General features: G+C 42.5%; 1 protein-coding gene across 2 annotated transcripts in view; it reads left to right on the forward strand.

Moving 5' to 3' along the window:
* The window catches only part of LOC138958040 (protein white-like), a 65,128-nt gene that overhangs the window by 1,080 nt on the left and 48,757 nt on the right, over positions 1-15,291 (forward strand). Inside the window, exon 1 of one of the 2 annotated variants that reach the window (XM_070329086.1) lies at positions 14,839-15,291. This exon is cut by the window's right edge and continues 550 nt beyond it. The exons of the other annotated variant lie outside the window; for it this stretch is intronic. The gene's annotated coding sequence lies outside the window, so the exon portion shown is untranslated. Of the gene's footprint in view, positions 1-14,838 lie in introns of those variants that run through there. 2 annotated transcript variants of the gene reach the window in all.

Consider the following 15,291-nt stretch of genomic DNA (forward strand, 5'->3'; position numbering starts at 1 on the left):
CTAATAAGAGTGTTATTCCGGGAAAAATCATGCTACCAAGATAAAAACAGCTTGACTGCAAAAATCTTGACGATCTAATTTAAATAAAAGTGAACTCCACCACAGTCCTTTATAATTCTCTGGTTAGTTTCAGTTCAAACACATCTGTGGAAGTCCCTTGTAAGCAGGGATGACAGTGATTACTGCGGATTATGAATCCAGAAAGAAATGTAGCCTTTTTAAAGAAACCTGCTCCAGAAAGTATGTTACTTTACACCAAAGTACACAGTTATTCACTTCTTACTCACCAAACATACAATCATACTACAGCTTATGCACACAAAAACAACAAGAATATAGCTCTGAACTGTAACAAAGAACTTCTTTTTTTTAAAGCACTTTGTCACCCAAAAATCATCCGAAAACCAATTTGTTAGTTATTTTACACCATTAAATGCACATAAACAAGCTTAGAGGTAGAATACAGTCATCTAGAATGCTCCAGAAGGTCTCAATCTCAAGAAACGCTGCTTCCACACTTTCAAAACGGTACAGGGTGTGATTACGATGAATGACATGGCAGACTTGTGAACAAAAGTGACGAATGTATGTTACTTTACACCAATAACATTCAGTCTCATCAATGCCTGTGCAAATGATAAGCTACAAAATCATAAAATCATGCGCTAAAACATGTATACAGGCACAATTCAGAATTGAAAGAAAAACAAGAAGCTCAGAAGGTGGCACAAACTTGTGCATTTGTCCTTTTTACATTTAGTCAAGTTTTGACTAAATGTTTTAACATGTACGGGGAATCGAGACAAGGGTCGTGGTGTACGTGTGTGTGTGTGTGTGTGTGTGTGTGTAGCATTTCCGAGGAAACTACTGGACCGATTATAATGAAACTTCACATGAGATATTCTGGGTATAATATCCCCAGACCATTATTTTGCATTTTACGATAAATGTATTTGATGACGTCATATCCATTTTTGTGTGAAGGTTGAGGCGGCACTGTCACACCCTCAGTTTTGGATCAAATCGCTTGAAATTTTACTTAAGCTATCTTCGACAAAGGCCGGACTTTGGTATTGCAATTCCGCTTGGAGGCTTAAAAATTAATCAATGAGTTTGGTCATTAAAAATCTGACAATTGTAATTACACTTTTTTTTAAAACGATCAAAAAATAATTTAATCTTATTCTTCATTATTTGCTGATTCCAAAAACATATAAATATTTTATATTTGGATTTAAAACAAGCTCTCCAAATAAACAATATGAAGCTTGAAATTAAATTAACGAAATCGATTTAAAAACTATTTCATCGTATTTCTTGTCGGTTCCTGATTCCAAAAACATAGATATTGTCTTTCCTGGCAAAATTGTATAGGCATAGATAAAAATGTCCACCAAAATACCCGTGTGACTTGGAATAATAGGCCGTAAAAAGTAGGATATGCGCCGAAATGGCTGCGATCTGCTGGCCGATGTGAATGCGTGATGTATTGTGTAAAAAAATTCCATCTCACACGGCATCAATAAATCCCTGCGCCTTGAATATGTGCGCGATATAAATTGCATAAAAAAAAATTTAAAAAAAATCCCTGCGCTTAGAACTGTACCCACGGAATACGCGCGATATAAGCCTCATATTGATTGATTGATTGATTGAGATATGATATGTTTGGATTACAAACAAGCTCAGAAAGTTAAAAAGAACAGAGATACAGAAAAGCGTACTATCATGCTCAGCGCAACCACTCCCGCGCTAGTCTGGCTTACCTTCTCCTTCTTCTTCTTCTTCTTCTTCTTCTTCTTCTTCTTCTTCTTCTTCTGCGTTCGTGGGCTGAAACTCCCACGTACACTCGTGTTTTTTGCTTGAGTGGAATTTTACGTTTCTATAACCCACCGAACTCTGACATGGATTACAGGATCTTTTTCGTGCGCACTTGGTCTTGTGCTTGCGTGTACACACGGGGGTGTTCGGACACCGAGGAGCGTCTGCACACAAAGTTGACTCTGAGAAATAAATCTCTCGCCGAACGTGGGGACGAACTCACGCTGACAGCGGCCAACTGGATACAAATCCAGCGCGCTACCGACTGAGCTACATCCCCGCCCTCTGGCTTACCAATTTCATTATCTTTCCCACGAGCAGCCGGTGGACTGACGATGCTACGAGTATATACGATCTAGGTGAAAAAAATGCAGTGCGTTCAGTGTCAGTTTTATTCTGTGAGTTCGACGTCGACAGCTTCAATAAATGTTGTAATTTCGCCTTTCGCGACTTGTTTAGAAGCGTAGCATGGCCAGATGTACGTTATTTTACACCAAATAATAAATGAGCCTAACCCCAAAGCACACCAAACGATTAATCATGTGACGAATATATTACACTCAGGGTGCTGAAAGTTTATGGGACATCAGATTACCACAAGAAAGGTCTATATGGATTGAAACTAAAGATCACATTATTTGCCACAGCTGTACGCTACTTTACACCAAAGCCATTTCAATCTTAAATATGTTCAAGTGGAATATATATATCAAAAAAAAATACACGGTGAAAACATCTGTACATAATCAACTTGACTAGAGTAAAAATATGGCGAAACAACCCAGAATGCTGCACAAACTTATGCATTTGCTTTGTTTGTGACCCAGCATGGTCAGACAGTTTGTATTATCACACATAAGAGTATTCCGTTTGTTGCATTGATTGGGCAAAACACTAAGGTCAAACATTATTAAAACAACAATTTGCTACAAACATTTGTACAGACACATTCAATGATGTAAGTTGAATAAGGGAGATCAGAAGTTGGCACAAACTTGGACATTTCACAAAACATACTTCTTCTTCTTCAGCGTTCCAGAATTGTCTGGTTACGTGTGAGCTCGTTTGCCCATTTAGAGCATAGTCAACTCACTCCGCTTTCGTTGAGTAGGCATGCTGGGTATTTTCGTGTTTCCATAACCCACCGAACTCCGACATGGATTACAGGATCTTTTCCGTGCGCACTTGGTCTTGTGCTTGCGTGTACACACGAAGGGGGTTAAGTCACTAGCAGGTCTGCACATAAGTTGACCTGGGAGATCGGAAAAGTCTCCACTCTTAACCCACCAGGCGGCAGCGACCGGGATTCGAACTCACGACCTCCCGATTAGGAGGCCGACGTCTTACCACCACGCCACTGCGCCCGTCTTCAAAACATACAACATGGTTCTTCAGGGGTGTACCTTAACTTTTTTTGCTACCGGCCAGGGGGGGGCGGTAAGTCAAAAATTGAACCGGCCCCCCCAAAATCCCAACCGGCCCCCCCAAAATCCCAACCGGCCCCCCCCCCCCCCCCAAATCCCAAACGGCCCCCCCAAATCCCAAACGGCCCCCAACCAGCCCGATTTCTTGCACAGGAGCTTGTATCCAATCGCCGGTCGATCATTATTTACTCCTTATTCCATATATTTACTCCTTATTCCATACAGTCTACTACTACTATTTACTACTACTACTAATAAGTAGTAGTAGTAAGGGTAAGCATGCAGCAGTAAATGATAAGCATGCAGGAGTAAATAATTATCGACCGGTGGTTGGATACAAGCTCCTGTGATTTCTTCAACCGCCTCATCGCCTCGTAGCGGGCTAAGCACATACACAAAAGACGTACATTCATACTAATGATGCTTACATGTGGATTTGCACTACTAATAACTACCACAAACACACATAAGACTTGATGACTAAAATACTATATTTTAATATAATGATAATTACCCTGGTTTTAATAAAGAATTAAAAATAAAAGCCGCCACAAAGAAACAAGAAATGAAAACAACATTCACACCCTGTCACACAATCACACACTAAACCTCACTGAAAGTTACCCCCGTTATGTACCCCTGTCACACAATCACACACTAAACCTCACTGAAAGTTACCCCCGTTATGTACCCCCTGTCACACAATCACACACTAAACCTCACTGAAAGTTACTCCTTTATGTACCCCCTGTCACACAATCACACATTAAACCTCACTGAAAGTTACCCCCGTTATGTACCCCCTGTCACACAATCACACACTAAACCTCACTGAAAGTTACCCCCTTTATGTACCCCCTGTCACACAATTACACACTAAACCTCACTGAAAGTTACCCCCGTTATGTACCCCTTGTCACACAATCACACATTAAACCTCACTGAAAGTTACCCCCGTTATGTACCCCCTGTCACACAATCACACACTAAACCTCACTGAAAGTTACCCCCGTTATGTACCCTCTGTCACACAATCACACACTAAACCTCACTGAAAGTTACCCCTTTATGTACCCCCTGTCACACAATCACACACTAAACCTCACTGAAAGTTACCCCCGTTATGTACCCCCTGTCACACAATCACACACTAAACCTCACTGAAAGTTACCCCCGTTATGTACCCCCTGTCACACAATCACACACTAAACCTCACTGAAAGTTACCCCTCATGTACCCCCTGTCACACAATCACACACTAAACCTCACTGAAAGTTACCCCCGTTATGTACCCCCTGTCTCACAATCACACACTAAACCTCACTGAAAGTTATCCCTTTATGTACCCCCTGTCACACAATCACACACTAAACCTCACTGAAAGTTATCCCTTTATGTACCCCCTGTCACACAATCACACACTAAACCTCACTGAAAGTGACCCCCGTTATGTACCCCCTGTCACACAATCACACACTAAACCTCACTGAAAGTTACCCCCGTTATGTACCCCCTGTCACACAATCACACACTAAACCTCACTGAAGGTTACCCCCTTTATGTACCCCCTGTCACACAATCACACACTAAACCTCACTGAAAGTTACCCCCTTTATGTACCCCCTGTCACACAATCACACACTAAACCTCACTGAAAGTTACCCCCTTTATGTACCCCCTGTCACACAATCACACATTAAACCTCACTGAAAGTTACCCCCGTTATGTACCCCCTGTCACACAATCACACACTAAACCTCACTGAAAGTTACCCCCTTTATGTACATGTACCCCTACCACACAGTTTATAAAGTCATTTACTATGGAACTTCACTTACCACATAAACACACACACACACTTTAAAAAAAAGTAAATCAGCAAATGTTTTTTTTAAAATTATTTGTTGTGTGAAAAAAAAGTATAAAAAGCTGACTACAAAAGTTTTTCTAAGTTGCTTTCTTGGTTTTTTTTCTTGTTCTTTATGTGTGTACGTTAATGTTACTGTTAGATTCAGCAGAAGTATGAATGTTGTATACCAGCCACATTTACCACAGCTTTAGTCATAAATAATCAAAAGCATTCATGATAGTTCATTCCAGTACTTGCAATCTGAACACAGCTGCCTGTCCCAGTGTAGAGACATTGACCTTACCCGGGGTCAATGACCGAGTTTTACCTGAGAGGAAACTTTGACATGTGAAAGTCTTTCAAGGACTGGCCAGCCAAGAATAAGATAATAAGAGAGGAGGTGAAGTGAAGTGAATAGCGCAGAGAGGGGGAAAGAGGGGGGGGGGGGGGGAGGGGGGGGGGGGGGGGGGAGGCGGTGTTCTAAATCATTCCTCTATCACCCTTCAAACTTATTGTGGTCTTTTTTTTCTTCTTTTTTTTTACACACAACCACAATAGAATCTTCACAAAATGTCATCAGTACCAGTCTGGTGAAAAAGTCTCCAACTCCATACCCAAACAATCATACTTGTTTGTTACAAGGGCCAGGGGTTTTACGGAGGTAGTAGTACTAATTCCACTGACAACACAACACAATGACCAAAAATAGAAATGCTGCTACTCGGCATATTGTTTTCTTCAATATATCACTAATTACTGTCTGACTTGAACAATCTACTTTTGCCAGTTTGATCCGATGGAAAAAATGTATCTCTGTCTGTCTGTCTGTCTGTCTGTTTCTCTCTGTCTCTCTTTCTCTCTCTTTAACCTTTTTATATTTCTCTCCACCTCTCTCCCCCCCCCCTCTCTCTGTGTATATGTGTGTGTGTGTGTGTGTCCCTCTCTCTCTCTCCCTCTCTGTCTCTCTCACACACACACAGTCACTGCACTCTCTGTTCGCCTCTGACATATTGTAGAACTAGAATGAATACCCGCTTCGCCGGGTACCGGCTTAGCCGGGAAGAAGTAGAGCCGAATACCCGGCTACCAGGAAGGGAGATAAACGCGCAAAACACTGGAGAAGATAAGGAAGAGGTACTCCCTTTCGACGACGTCAAATGTAACCGAGTGCCGAAACACCACAATTACCTTTGAAGGCGAAGTCGTCTCAAACGGGATTGAGAATTTTAGAGCTTATTTGTAAGCCCTATAATAACTGTTATGGCTTCTGAAAGGAAGGCCAGTACATACAGTGAGACAAAAGCCGCCAGACCCCATCACAAACAGAACTCTACAATCCACAGGTGTTGCCTACACACACACAAACACACACAGAAGCCGTATATATCTATCTATATATATAAATAGATAGAGATAGATGACAGTGGATTTTTCGATAAATAGATTCGACCTTTGCACTTTTACAGTGAGGACAACTTACAGGTACATGCAAGGAAAGCCGCGTTCTGGACAGTGCAGTGACCTTCGAAAAATAGTAAGGGGAATATGGATTGACGCCACACGAAGGAAGGGAGATAAACGCAAAACACTGGAGAAGACAAAGAAGAGTTACTGGGAATGGATCCAGAGAAAAACCAAAATCGGTTCAGCGCTGTGCGCTGAGAGCACGTGTTGAAATATCTCATCGACCAGGTTGTGTCCGGGGTGTACCTGAATATGGCCACCAAATTTGAAAGAGATCCATCGAGAACTTTGGCCGTGCATCGCGAACTCACACACACACACAGACAGACAGACAGACAGACACAAGTCGTATATATATATATACTAGATGATTACCCGCTTCGCCGGGTACCGGCTTCGCCGGGAAGAAGTAGAGCCGAATACCAGGCTGCGCCTGGGACCCGGCTTTGCCGGGTGTACGCCGGCTTCGCCGGCGCACGAAGGAAAGGAGATAAACGCGCAAAACACTGGAGACCTTCTAAAAATAGTAACGTGCAGTGACCTTCTAAAAATAGTAACGGAATGGGAATATCCGCGCGCCATACGAAGGAAGGGAGGTAAACGCTGAAAACACTGGAGAAGATAAGGAAGAGTTACTGGTAGTGGATCCAGACAAAAAAAACAAAATCGGTTCAGCGCTGCGCGCTGAGAGCACGTGTTGAAATATCTCATCGACCAGGTTGTGTCCCGGGTGTACCTGAATATGGCCACCAAATTTGAAACAGATCCATCGAGAACCTTGGCCGCGCATCGCGAACAGACACACACACAGACACAAGTCGTATATATATATAGATATGAATCATCATCTGTTTTTGTCTGATACTTTATAATTGTCTGGTGATCGTTCATCTGCATGTAGCTAGGTCCATTCCTTCTTTGCGATATGGAAACAGCCGTGTTTCTAGCGGGGAAAAAAATTCAACTCGCCATATGATATCTCCTCGACAATAGCTTGATTTAGAACGATCTCATTTTAACAAACCACATTCCTTTCGTGCCATAGAAGGAAATGCTACATCACAAATTGTTATTCATTTATTTATGTTTACATCTATCTATGTATCTATCTATGTATCTATCTATCTTATTTTATCGTATCGTATCGTATCGTATCGTATCGTATCGTATCGTATCTTATCTTATCTTATCTTATCTTATCTTATCGACTCTATATCTTATCTTATCTTATCTTATACCGGCACGGTTGGCCTAGTGGTAAGGCGTCCGCCCCGTGATCGGGAGGTCGTGGGTTCGAACCCCGGCCGGGTCATACCTAAGACTTTAAAATTGGAAATCTAGTTGCTGCTCCGCCTGGTGTCTGGCATTATGGGGTTAGTGCTAGGACTGGTTGGTCCGGTGTCAGAATAATGTGACTGGGTGAGACACGAAGCCTGTGCTGCGACTTCTGTCTTGTGTGTGGCGCACGTTATATGTCAAAGCAGCACCGCCCTGATATGGCCCTTCGTGGTCGGCTGGGCGTTAAAGGCACAGTGCAGCTCACAGCCTTCGTTTTGCGTTTTTGTTGCAGCTGAGTGCATTTACAGTTCAAAAATCCTCCTATGGTAGTAAAACAAACCCAAAACTACCCAACGACGACTTCTGTGAAGCTCGACAGTTTCTTGTTCACGCGAGTGCATAAATTAACCTAGTTATTACGTGGTGTTTGGTCGGAGTTCGATTCAACTGAGTGATTCCGGCCTCCATTTTGTTTTACACAAACTCATGATGATGTCTGACATAGTTTGCTAGTGACGTGTCTTTTTGTGCATGATGTGGTGATCTACCTGATCTAAATTTAGATCCAAAAATAGGTCAAGACCAGCCGGGTCCGAGTACGAAATTAATTCGTAAACAAGTCGCGTAAGGCGAAAATACAATATTTAGTCAAGTAGCTGTCGAACTCACAGAATGAAACTGAACGCAATGCAACGCAGCAAGACCGTATACTCGTAGCATCGTCAGTCCACCGCTCATGGCAAAGGCAGTGAAATTGACAAGAAGAGCGGGGTAGTAGTTGCGCTGAGAAGGATAGCACGCTTTTCTGTACCTCTCTTCGTTTTAACTTTCTGAGCGTGTTTTCAATCCAAACATATCATATCTATATGTTTTTGGAATCAGGAACCGACAAGGAATAAGATGAAAGTGTTTTTAAATTGATTTCGACAATTTAATTTTGATAATAATTTTTATATTTTTAATTTTCAGAGCTTGTTTTTAATCCAAATATAACATATTTATATGTTTTTGGAATCAGAAAATAATGGAGAATAAGATGAACGTACATTTGGATCGTTTTATAAAAAAAATAATTTTTTTACAATTTTCAGATTTTTAATGACCAAAGTCATTAATTAATCTTTAAGCCACCAAGCTGAAATGCAATACCGAAGTCCGGGCTTCGTCGGAGATTACTTGACCAAAATTTCAACCAATTTGGTTGAAAATTGAGAGCGTGACAGTGCCGCCTCAACTTTCACGAAAAGCCGGATATGACGTCATCAAAGACATTTATAAAAAAAATGGAAAAAAAGTCTGAGGATATCATACCCAGGAACTCTCATGTCAAATTTCATAAAGATCGGTCCAGTAGTTTAGTCTGAATCGCTCTACACACACACACAGACAGACAGACACACACACATACACCACGACCCTCGTTTCGATTCCCCCTCGATGTTAAAATATTTAGTCAAAACTTGACTAAATATAAAAAATCGCAGTTCTTGACTCTTTGGGTGCAAGTCAATGAAACTTGGTAGTTCTTCTAACGGATCATAGCTGCCTGAGGTATGACTAAAAGTCCCAGGGGCTCCGTGCACCTGGATTTGACAAGTTCAGTACCTTTAAGCAAACAAACAAACAAACAAATCTTTCTTATCTTATCTTTTCTATCTATCTATCTATCTATCTATCTAATGTGCATGTAGGTGGCAGGCGTGGTTTCAAAGCATTTAAAAGACTGACTTTACCGGCCTTATCGATTTACCTTGTCATTTTTTTTTGCCTGGAATTCGTTTAATTAACTGTGACATGTAAACTTTATCTGTAAACATGAAATAAAACCGAATCTCCAAAACGAGTCTTACGATACAAAATTAATGGTGATGTGAATTTTACTGATAATGATTGTGACATCTACAATATTAGATTTAAAGCTTTCAAGAATTCAAGATGCCGCTACTCCTAATCAGCAGTTGCTGATGATTTTAATCTGACACCTCTCCTTTTTCCTTTACCGCGCGTGCGCGCGCGTGTGTGTATGTCAGTTTGTGTGTGTGTGTGTATGTCAGTTTGTGTGTGTGTGTATGTCAGTTTGTGTGTGTGTGTATAATGTGTGCAGGGATGGCCAAATGGTCCGCCCGGTCGTCAGGGGCAACAATATGCGCCGGGCTGGTAGAAACCGCCTGGCAGCTCGCCAGTGAAAATTCTGGTCAAATGTAAAACAACTTTCGGTTGTACTGTCGAGTTTCAAATTCGTTTACAATGCAGGAATTTCTGTCGTCTGCTCAAACTGGAAAATATAAAGTCGCGCGAAACATTGGTTGCTCACAGTTTGAGTGAAAATTGCGCGACAAATAGTACTAACACAGGGCCGGACCCAGGGGGTGGGGTTCCAGGGGTTCCGGAACCCCACCCCTGGAAAAAGCATGTACCTTGCTTTGACTTTTACTAGTTTTAGCACCAAAACAATGCTGCTCTTAACCCTCAAAACAAGGCCCAGAATGCACCAGATTGCACAGATTTTAACCGTTTTTCAAACATTTTCCGGGGGAGCATGCCCCCGGACCCCCCTAGTGCGCGCGCCTGCTTTGCAGGCGCGCGCTTGTGGCTTCGCTGATTTCCCCCCCAAAAAAAATAGGAACCCCCCCCTTACAACTCATTTGGTCCGGCCCTGCTAACACAAAAGCCAGAGAAGATGCCAGGTAGGAAAGACTATTCGATGGCTGACCACAGCCCAGTTGTCGATCGTATCACTGCTATTGTGCGTGTAAAAGTGAACCTGACATTCAACCATGCACTTTGTCATAATGTTTGTGTGTATATATCATGTAACGGGCTAGTGAAATTTCTGACGGGCTAGCCGGCGACTTTTTCTTGTGGTTGTGCGTGTGTGTGTGTGTGTTTGTGTGAGCGGCGCGCGCGCGCGCTGGCGTGTGTGTGTGTGTGTGCATGCCAGTGTGTGTGTGTGTGTGTGTGTGTTTTTGAGGAAGAATGAACTGAGGTAAGGGTTATCAAATGGAACAAACTCAGACTCAGTGTCAGTTTGTCTGTGTCTGTCAGTCACTGTCGTTGTCTGTGTGAAATGGAAGCTGATAAAAGGCTAAGCGCACCCACAACCACGTTTGAAGACAACCGGTGTTACATGGAGCCATGGGGGAGCTCCTGAAGAGTGGAAATAATAACTGTCACTTTGGATTGTTACCGTTAGAAATGTGGTACACTTTTGGAGAGGTCGGTCACTTGCGCGCGCGCTCTCTCTCTCTCTCTCTCTCTCTCGAGTCCCTCCAGCTCTCTCTCTCCCTCCACCTCTCTCTCTCTCCCTCTCCCTCCACCTCTCTCTCTCTCTCTCCCTCCACCTCTCTCTCCCCGGCTCCACCTCTCTCTCTCTCTCAGCCGTCTCTCTGGTTATCACGCACAACATACACACTGTGACACACAAACACAGACACACACACACAGAGATATTATCCGCCGGTACCCAAGTATTTTATCACATACCACTGTGCCGATCGTTTTCCAACAGACGCGGCACTCAAGCGTGTAACGACACTGATGTTAGGCTACATTTAATGCTGCGTCGCCCACAAGAAATAACGGTTTTTGGTGTGACGAAAAAAAGAACAGGGCCTGAGTACGGTGATAAATACAAGACTTATTTTACAACCATTTGAAAAACACATATATACATCCTCCGTGGCTGCCCGCTTAACGAAGTCGTTTTCCTCGTGTTTTGAACTTGCCAGTGTTACAGCACAGAGCAGAGTCCGTCCCGCACTTTGCTTTATGTACATCACCACACCGTATAACCGGTTGATACGAAGAAACTACCCACGCTCCGGTTCAATCCATTTCAGCTCTCACGCGGAAAGCGAGGCCGTGAGTTGCTCCACAAATTGCATCATAACTTTCACAAAAAGACATTTTATCGTATTATTGTTGTTTGCACTTTAGCATAAGAAGTATGCGTACCATATTCCAGAATTATTTTATTATTTAAATGCACTTGTAAAAGGGGAGCAGAGAATATTGACACATTTCAAGCGTTCTGCGCCAAAATGTTGACTTTTCATTGTTATTATGGAATATTTAATGCAAGTAAAAGATTATAGTCAACAGGAAAGTCAAGATTAATCAATTCTTGAAACATGAGTGTACTTTTTGGTCTTTGAAAAGTTGCAATTCGATTACATGTCAAGAAATCGCGTAGCAACCCTACAAATTGCCGGTTGATACTCTCACGCTTGCTTTATTTTGAAAGGTTGCGACTCTCACGCATACTCGGTTGCGACTCTCACGCAGTTTTTCAAATGGAAAACGGAGAATATTTCATGTCTTAGCATGTTTACCTGTTTGGATTTGATGCAAAATCTCTTATGTTGTCTCTTAATTTAAGTTAAGACCAAGTGATTGATCTGTGTGAATTACAGGCATTCCCTTTGCTATATAAATACATTGCATGCGAGCCGAGGATGTGCGTGGTGACTGGCCTTTCTCTTTCTCTCTCTCTCTCTCTCTCTCTCTCTCTCTCTCTCTCTCTCTCTCTCTCTCTCTCTCTCTCTCTTGATGATTCTTTTACTTCCCTTTACTTGTTTTGCCTTGCAAGCATTCATCCACAAAGCATTGATTGACTTGCGGATCTGGTCTGTTTCAGAATCAGAGTCGGCAAAGGCAAAGTGATTGTCACTTTAATTGAAACTGACGTGAGTGACACCAGCGTTGGAGAGAGCATGTTGCGTCACTGAGATATGTTTTTTACACAGTCACTGGGTCAGAACGGCAGAAATCCAAAAGTGTATGGACAACCTGCAGGACTTTTCAACGTTCGAGAGAACCCAGTCCTACCACGGAAGAAGAAGAAGAAGAGGAAGAAGAAGAAATCAAGCGAGGACGAAGATCTGATCAGAGACCTGACTAACTTCACTAAGACAAAGAGTAGGAGAGTTTCTAATGAAATCAACGAGCCGAGCCAAAGTATTAGTATTTACTTCATGTATTTCGGGTTTACATATTTACTCCACAATCCACTTCCAAACATGCCTCTTATACAGTTAGAAATGTAGTTAAATATAGTTTTTGATCATGAACAAGCAGAAATTCAAGTGAATCATGTCAAGAAAATCACCATGATCCTTGTTTTTCCCAATAACAGAGGATCTGCAACAGTGTGGGTTTTCTTGGACATTTACATTATCAAGGGTGTATTAGGGTATGAATGACAACTCCTACTGTCTGTAAAGAGGCGGTACACCCCGAGTTTGCCGAAACTACAATAGGGGAAAAGGGAACATAACAACTCTATGATGGGGAGAGGGGTCATGTATATGTGTGTGTGTGGGGGGGGGGGGGGGGGGGGGGGGAGGAGAACAGGAATCAGTGGCAAAATACCGGACAAACAAAGATTGCCTGCATAAACGAGTAAATTGTTGTTGTTTTTTGCTCAAATAAAGCAAAAATCATTCGTGAGAGTCTCAACCAGAGAATAAAAACTTTGCGTGAGAGTCTCACCCTACCGAGCGTGAGAGTATCAACCGGCAATTTGTAGGGTTGCTACGCGATTTCTTGACATGTAATCGAATTGCAACTTTTCAAAGACCAAAAAGTACACTCATGTTTCAAGAATTGATTAATCTTGTCTTTCCCGTTGACTATAATCTTTTACTTGCATTAAATATTCCATAATAACAATGAAAAGTCAACATTTTGGCGCAGAACGCTTGAAATGTGTCAATATTCTCTGCTCCCCTTTTACAAGTGCATTTAAATAATAAAATAATTCTGGAATATGGTACGCATACTTCTTATGCTAAAGCGCAAACAACAATAATACGATAAAATGTCTTTTTGTGAAAGTTATGATGCAATTTGTGGAGCAACTCACCTCGCTTTGCCGCCGCGTGAGAGCTGAAATGGATTGAACCGGAGCGTGGGTAGTTTCTTCGTATCAACCGGTTATACGGTGTGATCACGTGGCCACCCAAACACCTGCACAACGCAACATTTTCACGAGAAAAACACGTTTATTTGTTTGCTTTGTCTGTATTACACATTTCTATTTACATTTATCATTGACACACCAAATTGTATACTTTAGTTTGCAAGTGAATCGTTATCATACAAAATAACGCTATCACGAGACGAACAGAGATCTCAGAGATCGTCTGCTTCTCAACTGTTTCGCGCAAATCGTGTTAATATCTATTTTTGCAGAAACTTCCCGAAGAAATGCAATCTCAGCGGCTTCCACCTGCAACATAGTCGTGCTTATTTGGAATGCCGACGTCCTGTTCTTCGTCAGTCACACCTATCTCGAAAACTAAGCGTCGCACAGAACCAGCGCCCTTCCATTAATTAAGGGCACGGCGACTGATCTACATTTTGTCCTTGTTCAAGAGAGCCAGTCGCCGATCTAGCACAAGGTCAATGACAATTGAAATTACCATCGTGACCCATGTAAAAGAAATCTTTGATCCGAGAAGTGTGCCAAATACCCAAGTCAAGACAACCACATCGGACATGTTGCAAGTGCACGGCGGTCTACATTTTGACCCCTGTTGAAGAGAGCTAGTCGATGTAGCACAAGAGCAATGCCAATCACAACCATCCATCTATATTTACCGCCGAAGGCCATGCGCATGCATTTATTTACAAGCCAGAATTATAAGTAAGCTTACCTCTCCTCTTTGCTTTACCATGTGTTTGTGTGTGTGCCGTGTGCGCGCGCAAACTGATTTGTGTGTGACGGTGTGTCGGTGTATGAAGTGTGTGTGTGTGTGTGTGTGAGTCAGCGCGTGTGTATGGGTGTGTGTTCGTCGCTGGTCTTTTGTCATGTTGGTCCAGTTTGCTTGGTGTTTCTGTTCGTGTTGTTTTGTCTCAGTTGGTTGTGTGTTAATCGTTTGCTCGTTTGATTAAGAATGAAATATGTAAAGTCACAAAGTGATGATTTCGCTGCAGTTTTGAAAAACAAACAGGATGTTCTGCCACATGTAACCAAACGGAAACATGTTATGCCCTAGATCCGCAACAAAAACTGAGTGTTTTACTGATAAGCTCGGCTACTGCGACTCTTAGCGTTACAGTTATTTTCCCAGTCTCATCCAACCCAGTCACTCAATCGATCGACAGTAAATTCGCGCAAACACACACAAGTAAAAGACGTGCTGGGAAGAGTGCATGCGCACCACTAAAACGCACCCGGCGTTGGAATTACTGATATATACCCCGGGTGAGACTGCTCGCGTGGCGACAAACACTCAAGTCCTTAATGGCAAAAAACCGTAGGACTTTTAATATCAATGTTACTACTGCTCGCGTGGCACAGTCGGTGAGAAACCAGCGGCGAGGAACGATTGGTGATACAGTGGTGGGTCGATACAACACGAGGCCTATCTCACGCTCTACAGAGGACAACACAACATCAATTCCACGCCGCTACGGGACTGCAGGGGAACATTTCACACGTTTGTGATAGAG

This window comes from Littorina saxatilis, linkage group LG2 (genome assembly GCF_037325665.1).
Source record: "Littorina saxatilis isolate snail1 linkage group LG2, US_GU_Lsax_2.0, whole genome shotgun sequence".
Classification (NCBI taxonomy): domain Eukaryota; kingdom Metazoa; phylum Mollusca; class Gastropoda; order Littorinimorpha; family Littorinidae; genus Littorina; species Littorina saxatilis.